Source organism: Trichechus manatus, unplaced genomic scaffold, assembly GCF_000243295.1.
Source record: "Trichechus manatus latirostris isolate Lorelei unplaced genomic scaffold, TriManLat1.0 scaffold00106, whole genome shotgun sequence".
NCBI classification, from domain to species: Eukaryota; Metazoa; Chordata; class Mammalia; order Sirenia; family Trichechidae; genus Trichechus; species Trichechus manatus.
The window spans coordinates 6,221,135-6,230,700 of NW_004444042.1; the positions used below are offsets into that span (position 1 = coordinate 6,221,135).

The window sequence follows — 9,566 nt, forward strand, 5'->3', positions numbered from 1 at the left end:
TTAAATAGAAAGTAAAGGTTCAAAAGGGAATCAATTAAAAAAAAAAAAGATACAACTACAGACACAGCAGAGATTAAACAGATAAGAGACCCTTGGCCAACAGCCAGCAAGGAAATGGGGAGCTGAGTCCTACAACCACAAGGAACTGAATTCAGTCAACAACCTGAATGAGCTGAGAAGCAGATTCATCCCTACAGCCCCCAGAAAGGAATGCAGCCCTGCCAACACCTTGATTTCAGCTTCATGAAATCCATAACAGAGAACCAGCTGAGTGCAGACACACTATACTAGACTTCTGACCTACAGAACTGTGAAATAATAAACGGATGTTGTTTTAAGCTGCTAAACTTGTGGTAATATGTTACGGAGCAATAGAAAACGAATATACCCTCTTTGCTTCCAGTTAAGTGCTGCTCCCTAGCTTTTGCTCTTCTGAGACCATATCTACCCCCTTGCTACTAGGTAGCTCAACTCTGTAAAAACATCTTCTACCATCAGCCCCATCTACAATAAATAGCCACTATTGAGCCTCTCAAGGATGTTGGTGGGGCCCTGGTGGTGCAGAGGTTAAGCACTCGACTGCTAACCAAAAGGTCAGTGCTTGGAACTCACCAGCTGCTCCGTGGGAGAAAGATGTGCCAATCTGCTTCTGTAAAGATTACAGTCTTGGAAACCTTACAGGCATTTCTACTCTGTCCTACAGCATCGCTATGAGTTGGAATCGACTCAACGAGGGGATGTTTGGTGTTCCCCTCACCATCAAATTCCTTATTTCCTTGGAAGGAACTCACCACCTGCTCCGCGGGAGAAAGATGTGCCAATCTGCTTCTGTAAAGATTAGTCTTGGAAACCTTACAGGCAGTTCTACTCTATCCTACAGCATCGCTATGAGTTGGAATCGACTCAACGAGGGGATGTTTGGTGTTCCCCTCACATCAAATTCCTTATTTCCTTAGAAAACAGAGTGTCCTCTGAACATCCACCCCTAAGGAAAACCAGTGGGGCTTCCAGTCTTATATAGTATTATAGCATACTCACTTCTCTGAGCCTTTTGATTCCCTGCTCTACTGTCTGCCATAGCAGCTCTGATCTCTCTACTTCATTTAATATGGGCCATCACTTTTTCCAACCAAGAGCCACTGCAACAGCATATTAGAACCAATTATAGGGGCCTTTGCCAGTGTGAATTGCCATGTCACAGGAGAATATTCCCGTATCAACAAAGCTTTGGCTTGGATGCTGCTCAAATTCAAAGATTCACAATATTTAGTTTGACCCTGAAACAAAAAAAAAATTTTTTTAAAGACTTTCTTTCTTATTTCTTAAGGACTTTATGAGAAAAATCTGTAGTTTTTCTCTTTAAAAATATGGTGAAAGTTATATACTTTCTCCTCAGAATAATGCATATCCATAAAAAATGTACACAATCTGAAAAAGGGTACAAGGACAACATGCAACCCATAAAGCTCCCTGTCACAAGCTGGATTCTCTGAAAAGAGGTGCTGAGATTGTTTGGGGTGGAAGATGTTTATTAGGGATCAACCCCTGTGAAAGAAAAAGGGAGAAAACAGGATTGGGCACACAGAGAAGTCAAACTGCACTACAGGCCCACCGAAGCCTTAGCCAACGTGTCAGAGATATCTCTGGAGGAACATCACTTGTCAGAGTCATCCTAGGTCTAAACAAAATGGCTTGGCATTTATACTCTGCCTTGCTCAACTGCAGAATGTAAGCTGTCCGGGGTGGGTGGGTATGACTTTGGGCCAGAGGCTCTCTGTAGCTGAGCCTAGCCTTGAAGGAGCTGACAGCTGAAGGCTGTTTGATGACTGTCCTCTCCACAGTTGGGCTGAGATTCTTCATTGAGGGCAGTGGCATACTAGGGGGATACAAGGTACTATTTTATAAAAATATCCCTGTAGTCAGTTATAACAACAAACACATTTTTCATAAGCCCAGCTTAATGTATCAATATACCTATAAGGCTAAAACTCTATGCTAATTCACTTTTTGAACCTTCTTATGTGCTCCAGTCAGAGCTGTCATTATTACCTAATTACAACAACACTTCAAATCACATGGTTTCGTCCGCATGTGCTACAAGTGTGCACTGTTGTTTTCATTGCTGCTGGTATTTTTATAGTTGCTGATTTTGTCAAATTTTCTGGTGTTTTAGCTATACTATTGTGGTAATTAGTATTTGTGAATCTATATCAATAACTTTTTTGAGAATGAAGTAGTAAAGGAAAAGGAGAAAAATAAAAAAAACTAGCTCAGTTGCTAATAATGTAACTACTAATGTAATACAATACAGAAAGATTTTACAAAACAATTTTGCTGTTAGTATTCACACAATCTAAGAAATACTACATTTAAACAATTTACAACTATATTTATCACGTTATTCTATGATTAAAATTGATAATAAGCATCACAAAGAATTCTGTGAGGTCTGGTATGGGAGGACTTCCATGGGGGTGCAGGTGACACCATGAGTTACCACACTGGGTGACACCAACCTTGGTGAAGCTTCTGATTGAGGGAGGTTCCGGGCTGCACCATCTCCATGTCTATCAGACTCTTACTTAAGAATTCCTGTTACAGACATTCTAAAACTTTCTCCGTTCTTTTCGTTTACTCTCTCTCCTCTTTGCCACTTCTCGTTCTACCAGTGTGCTTGCTTAAGCCAAAAGCCTGAGGCACTTCAGCAGAGAAGATCTGCACTGTAAAGACCTCACAAGAGGTGCTCCGCAAACCATGGGTATATCAAAATTAGAAGTGGGTAGAAGGAGCCTCAAGAGCCCTGGTGGCACAAACTGACTAACTGAAAGGTTGGCAGTTTGAACCAACCCAAAGGTGTCTCAGAAGGCAGGCCTGGTAAACTGCTTCCAAAAGGTCACAGCCTTGAAAACCCTACGGAGCAGCTCTACTCTGCAGACACGGTAGTTGCTATAAGTCAAAAACAACTCGATGGCAATTAACAACAGAAGGAGCCTCACACAGAGCAACAGAAAGCTGTACTGACCTGACTTCACTTGTAAACTGCTAGCCAAAGCTGTAAATGAAATAAGTAATTACATAAAGGAGTTTCTGGGTGGTGCAAACGGTTAACATGCTCAGCTAATAACCAAAAGGTAGGCAGTTCGAGTCCACCCAGAAGCACCTCAGGAAAAAAAAGGCCTGGCAATCTACTTCAGCAAAGTCAGCCATTGAAAATCCTATGAAGCACAATTCTACTTTGACACACACAGGGTGGCAGTGAGTCAGAGTCTACTCCACAGCAACTAGTCTGGGTTAGTTTTTAAATACTTGAGAATAACTGCCTAAACAATCTAACAGCAAACCTCTGTAAGTAGATTATCTTTCCACCAAATCTGACGAGTTAAACACATGATGTTGATTTATCCATAACAAGTTGTTAGGTGCCACCCAGTGAGTTCTGACTCATAGCGACCCTATGTACAATAGAAAGAAACACCGACCGGTCCTACATCATCCTCACAATCTTTGTTATGCTTGAGCCCACTGTTACAGAAACTGTCTCAATCCATCTTGTTGAGGGTCTTCCTCTTTTTTGCTGACCCTCTACTCTACCAAGCATGATGTCCTTCTCCAGGGACTGGTCCCTTCTGATAACATGTCCAAAGTATGTGAGACAAAGTCTCGCCATCCTTGCTTCTAACGAGCATTCTGGCTGTATTTCTTCCAAGACAGATTTGTTCATTCTTCTGGTAGTCCAGGGTATATTCAATATTCTTCACCAACTCCATAATTTGAAGGCATCAATTCTTCTTTGGTCTTCCTTATTCATTGTCCACCTTTCACAAGCATATGAGATGACTGGAAAACACCATGGCTTGGGTCGGGCGCATCTTAGTCCTTAAAGTGACATCTTTGCTTTTTAACACTTTAAAGAGGTCTTTTGCAGGAGATTTTCCCAATGCAATGCATCATTTGATTTCTTGACTGCTGCTTCCATGGGCATTGATTGTGGATCCAAGTAAAATGAACTCCTTGACAACGTCAACATTTTCTCCATTTATCATGATGTTGCTTATTGGTCCAGTAGTGAGGATTTTTGTTTTCTTTTTATTGAGGTATAATTCATACTGAAGGCTGTGGTCTTTGATCTCCATCAGTAAGTGCTTCAAGTCCTCTTCACTTTCAACAAGCATAATAAGTAGCAGTAAAATATCACTATATAAAACTCAAACCAAACCCATTGCTGTCCAGTCAATTCTGACTCAAAACAACCCTACAGGACAGAGTAGAACTGCCCCATGGAGTTTCCAAGGAGCAGCTGGTGGATTTGGACCACCAGCCGTTTGGTTGGCAGCCAAGCTCTTAACCACTGTGCCACCAGGGCTCCAAAATATCACTATTTGGGGGCTATAAAATTAAGCACTTATAATACTATCTCTTTAATTAGAATCAAATTATAAAGTATAGCATATCTTTAATGTTTTCATTATATAGTATTTAATTATAATCTTCTTTCTTTCCTTCCTTCATACAACAATATTTAAGTTCCTACTGTGTGCCAGTCGACTTCCTAGGACAAACAAAGCTGTAGCCTTCAAGGAGCTTCTATTCTAGTTAGAGGAGACAGATAATAAACAATTAAACAAAATCACTTCAGGTAGTGACACATGTTATGAAGTATGGGTCATGTGACAAACGGTAATTGGGGGGGGGGGGCCTGGCTATGTTCAGTACATTGCTCAAGGAAACTCTCTGAGAAGGTGTCACTTGAGCTGAGAACTAAAAGATAAGAAGAAGCCTATCTTACAAAAAAACAGAAGAAGAGCATTCAGAAGGTGGAAACAATATGAGCAAAGGTTCCAAGGTAGGAATACACATCTGTTCAAGAAACAAAACAAAAATTAGTGTCACTAAAACAGTGTAAGCAAGAGTTCTCTTACATGAGGTCAGAGACTTACAGTCAAAGTGTCAACAGTCATGATCAATCATTCTCCTTCCTACTTAATCTGCTATTTCTGTGTAGAGAGCCATGTAAATGATTTAGACTAACAGCATATTAGCAAACACGTTCAGATCTTGCCAGCATCCCATCATTTGTTCTACTCTTCTTATATTATAAAGAGATTAAACCTACATTTTAATATATATTAAAGAGAAAAAACAGGAACGAGTGAAAATTTTTCACAGCTCTTAGAAGGAAAATTAATTTTATATGTAAAATTCAGTAATGCAAAAGATATTAGCGACACACTTCCTCTTTATGCAAATAACTACATATATTTTGACTAAGTCACATTAAAGACAGTAAACAAATAATCTACACACCGTAACATGAGTATATTCTAAATAATAAAGGTTTCCCTACATGTTAAATCCCTGCAAAGAATTCAATGTCAATGGATTTGCAAAGCAGTTGGTTTGTACTCAGAAAAGTAAGTATTTATTTGTTTGACTCAACGGCAAGTTCAAGCTAACGTCAACAATGTCAAGTAACTTTGTCAAACTAGATACAATTTTGATAAACATTAACTATCAGAAAGAAAAACACTATGTTTAAAACAAACATTGTCATAAAATATGCCTGAGCAAAAATGTGAAACAGATACACTTTTAGCACCTAAGTTTGAAAACTTAAATGGCTAAAGTGCTTAATAAAAGGTTAGAGGTAAATTTCTAACATTAGAATTGACTTAATCTGCCAAACACTAACCAAGGGCTGTCTCATCTCCATGCCTCATCTTAACAATTCCTAATCTGAAGGTACCAAAGCGCCCCCCACAACTTGATAATGATGTGAATATATGATATACTAAGAAAAATTGCCAAAACAGAAGCTCTTCTATTTATAGACAGGTTAAGTTCCATTTGTTCCTTAGTCTGAACTGGCAAGGCCCTATATACACTCGTGCCAATAACAGAATAAATTGTTATACTTCTAACTTGCTGATACATGTATCTTATACCTTGGAAACCCTGGTGGCGTAGTGGTTAAGAACTATGACTGCTAACCAAAAGGTCGGCAGTTTGAATCTACTCAGAGCTCCTTGGAAACCTTACAGGGCAGGTCTACTCTGTCAGATAGGGTCGCTATGAATCAGAATAGACTTGACGGCAACAAGTTTGGTTTTTTGGGTTTTTTTCCTACAAAATATTCCAGTTTTCTCTACACTAAAAACTAGTCATGAGGGATAATGCCTCTCTTCATGATGATCTCTGTACAATGTCATAAGAAACTTTTTAGCAACTATGGTATCTACAGTTGCTACCTTGCCACTTACTTGGATCTCACATGCATTTAAAAGGCCTTAAACCTAAAGAACCATCTCTGGCTTGTGACTAGTTTGATCAACAGCACCTACATACTGCTTTAGCCTTTAAATTCTCCAACTCTTGATGTTTTAACACAAGGTCAATGGACATCTGATATTGATGCCCAGAGCCTGCTGTAAATTCGAAAAATTTCTACCAATGTCTCTCACTGATGACTCTGAATTGCAAAGGCCAGCAGTTCTTAAAGTGCGGTTCAGGGTCTGCAGGGGTCCCCGAAATCCTTTCTAGGGATCCACAAGTTAAAAACTATTTGCCTTTTACACTTTTATTCTCTCACGACTGTACAGTAAAGTTTTCCAGATGCTGAATAAGATGTGATGACATCCCTCTGGTAACTAATGGAATGGATACTTACACATTCGTGTATTTTTTTTTAGAATGTTTTAATGTAACAGATTTACATTATTAATGTGTGTGTTTTCAGAGAGTAACTCAGTTTGTTCTTAGTATTTCCATGCTCTTACTAGCTTTCATTGGTTACATGCTATAATCTACATACCTGTGTGAGGCCACATTTCCTCCATATTCTTCAACCAAAACCAAAACAATATATACCAACAGACTGAATGTAAAAGCAGATGAGAAACCAGCTATCTTCTATTAAGTCAGACATTAAGGAGATTTGCAAAAATGTTAAAAAATGCCACCCTTCTTGGTGAAGGGTGAGACAGTACACAATGCTGGGGAAACCAGCACAACTTGTACAAGGAAAGGTCATGGAAGCTCCATAGGCACATCCAAACTCCCTGTGGGACCAAACTGCTGGGAGGAGGGCTGTGGGGACCATGGTCTCAGGGAACATCTAGCTCAGTTGGCATAACACAGTTTATAAAGGCAATGTTTTACATTCTACCTTGGTGAGTAGCGTCTGGGGTCTTAAAAGCCTGTGAGCAGCCATCTATGATACTCCATTGGTCTCACCCCTTCGGGAGCAAGGGAGAATGAAGAGAATAGGATACAAGGAAAAGATTAGTCCAAAGGACTAATGGACCACAGCTATCATGGCCTCCACCAGACTGAGTCCAGTACAGCTGGATGGTGCCCAGCTACCACCACTCACTGCTCTGACCGGGATCACAACAGAGGGTTCTGGACAGAGCTGGAGAAGGATGTAGAACAAAATTCTAACTCACACAAAAAAGACCAGATTTACTGGCCTGGAAGAGACTGAAGAAACCCTGAGACTATGGCCTCCAGAAACCCTTTTTGCTCAGTGGTGAAGTCACTTCCGAGGTTCAACATTCAGCCAGGGACTGGATGGCCCCTTAAAACAAAACAGGACTAATAGGGCACAGCAGTCCAGGGACAAGGACTAGAAGGCATAAGGGACAGGAAAGCTGGTGAAAGGGAAACCAAGGTTGAGTAAGGAGAGTGTTGACATGTAGTGGGGTTGTTAACCATTGTCATAGGGCAACATGTGTACTAACTGTTTAATGAGAAACTATTTTGTTCTGTAAACCTTCATCTAAAGTGAGAATAGCAGCACAACTGGAAGAACGTAATCGATGTCAGTGAACTGTGCATGTAGAAATTTTTGAAAAGGTGTATCTTTGGCTATGTATATTTTCACCAAAAAAAAAAAAAAGAGGTTGAGAAGGGAGAGTGTTGACATGTCGTGGGGTTGTTAACCAATGTCATAAAACAATATGTGTACTGACTGCTTAATAAGAAACTATTTGTCCTGTAAACCTTCACGTAAAATACAATTAAAAAAAAGAAAAAAAAAATGCCACTCTTCTTACAAAATTTTTGTTGTTTTAGAAAATAGTTATTTTTCATTAAAATGTGTTACTTATGTTAACATGTAATGGGTTTACTATAGTTATCTTTAAATGCTTTAATAAGTATTTTTAAATGTCTCCATTTTAATTTCTAATATGGTAAATAAGAATAGAGATAACCCACTAAACAATAGCTCTCTGGGACATAGGCATACCACTTTTCACACGTTTAATCACTTGCTTTCACCTTCAAAATAATTCCTGTTGTTGAACAAACCAATTTTTCACCAGTTTCAATTTTTTTTAATGTCTCTACTTTTAATTTCCATCATATTGATACCTCTCTCCTTTTAACATTTCCCATTCTTACTAGTTTTAACTCACATAACACAACATTCTTAAAAATAAATTGCAACTAAAACATAAATGAAGCATAGCACAAAACAGTGAACACAATAATCAACATTAAAATGCCTGGCCATGTCAGTTTATAACCATCTTTGGTCTGATGTGGCTTTATTTATGTCCACAAATTTACAAGATGAAAATTAGGAAAAGGAACTTCTTTATATTTTACATTGGCATTTATCAATTCTGAATAAAAGACACCATTATAACAGTTTGTAGCTAACACGATTTAAATATGCCATAAGTCATATAATGATGCACCACAATAATGTTATTTTATAAGGAAAAATGTTTAGTTCTATTCTGTCACTATTAAGAGTTTCATGTGTATGGTTAGCGTTATGGATTGAACTGTGTCTTCCAAAAACATTGTTTGGGAAATGAAGCCAACGTTGTGAAATACTTTTTGTACAAACTATTGAATGGGAAACTAACTTGCTTTATAAACTTTCACCTAATGTACAATTAAAAAAAAAAAAGTCTCGCAAATCCTAACCCCTGTATCTGTGGTTTAGACTCCCATTTGGGAATGGGTTTTCTTTGTTATGTTAATGAGACAGTATTAGTGTAGAGTGTGTCTTAAGTCAATCTCTTTCAAGATATAAAAGAGATTGAACAAGCAAGCAAGCAGAGATGGGGGAAGACAGATGTCACACCACATGAAGTTCACCAAGGAGCCAAGGAATAGAAGCTGAAGAGACAAGGACCTTCCTCCAGAGCTGACAGAAAGAGAAAGCCTTCCCCTAGAGCCAGCACCCTGAATTCAAATTTCTAGCCTCAACTGTGAGAAAATAAACTTCTGTTTGTTCAAGCCCCTCATTTGTGGTAACTCTGTTACAGCAGCACTAGGTAACTAACACAGTTATCAGAAATGTGGGTTACCAATTCTCTAATGTTCAAATAGTTTAAAAACCATTATTGAGGTTCTTTTCTTGAGACTACACATCAGTTAACCTAAATGGATTATAAAATATAAAAGCCTTATTATAGTTGGTGAAAAAAGCTATGAAAAATACAAGTAATATTTTCTAATAAAGATGAGTGTTAACTGAAAAATTAATGTTACACTTAAAATATATTTCTGGTTACCTCCGAGGTTCACTGTTCAGCCTGGGAGTGGACAGCCCC

At 38.7% G+C, this 9,566-nt stretch overlaps 1 protein-coding gene and 1 long non-coding RNA gene across 5 annotated transcripts in view; both read right to left on the reverse strand.

Annotated features, from left to right (window-relative positions):
* The window catches only part of ADK (adenosine kinase), a 555,845-nt gene that overhangs the window by 414,341 nt on the left and 131,938 nt on the right, over window positions 1-9,566 (reverse strand). The gene's annotated exons all lie outside the window — the stretch shown is intronic.
* Window positions 4,755-9,566, reverse strand: part of LOC111821792 (uncharacterized) — a 19,808-nt gene continuing 14,996 nt past the window's right edge. For all 3 annotated transcript variants that reach the window (XR_002825132.1, XR_002825130.1, XR_002825131.1), the window contains one exon: window positions 4,755-5,109. This is a non-coding gene — a long non-coding RNA (uncharacterized LOC111821792). The remainder of the gene's footprint in view (window positions 5,110-9,566) is intronic.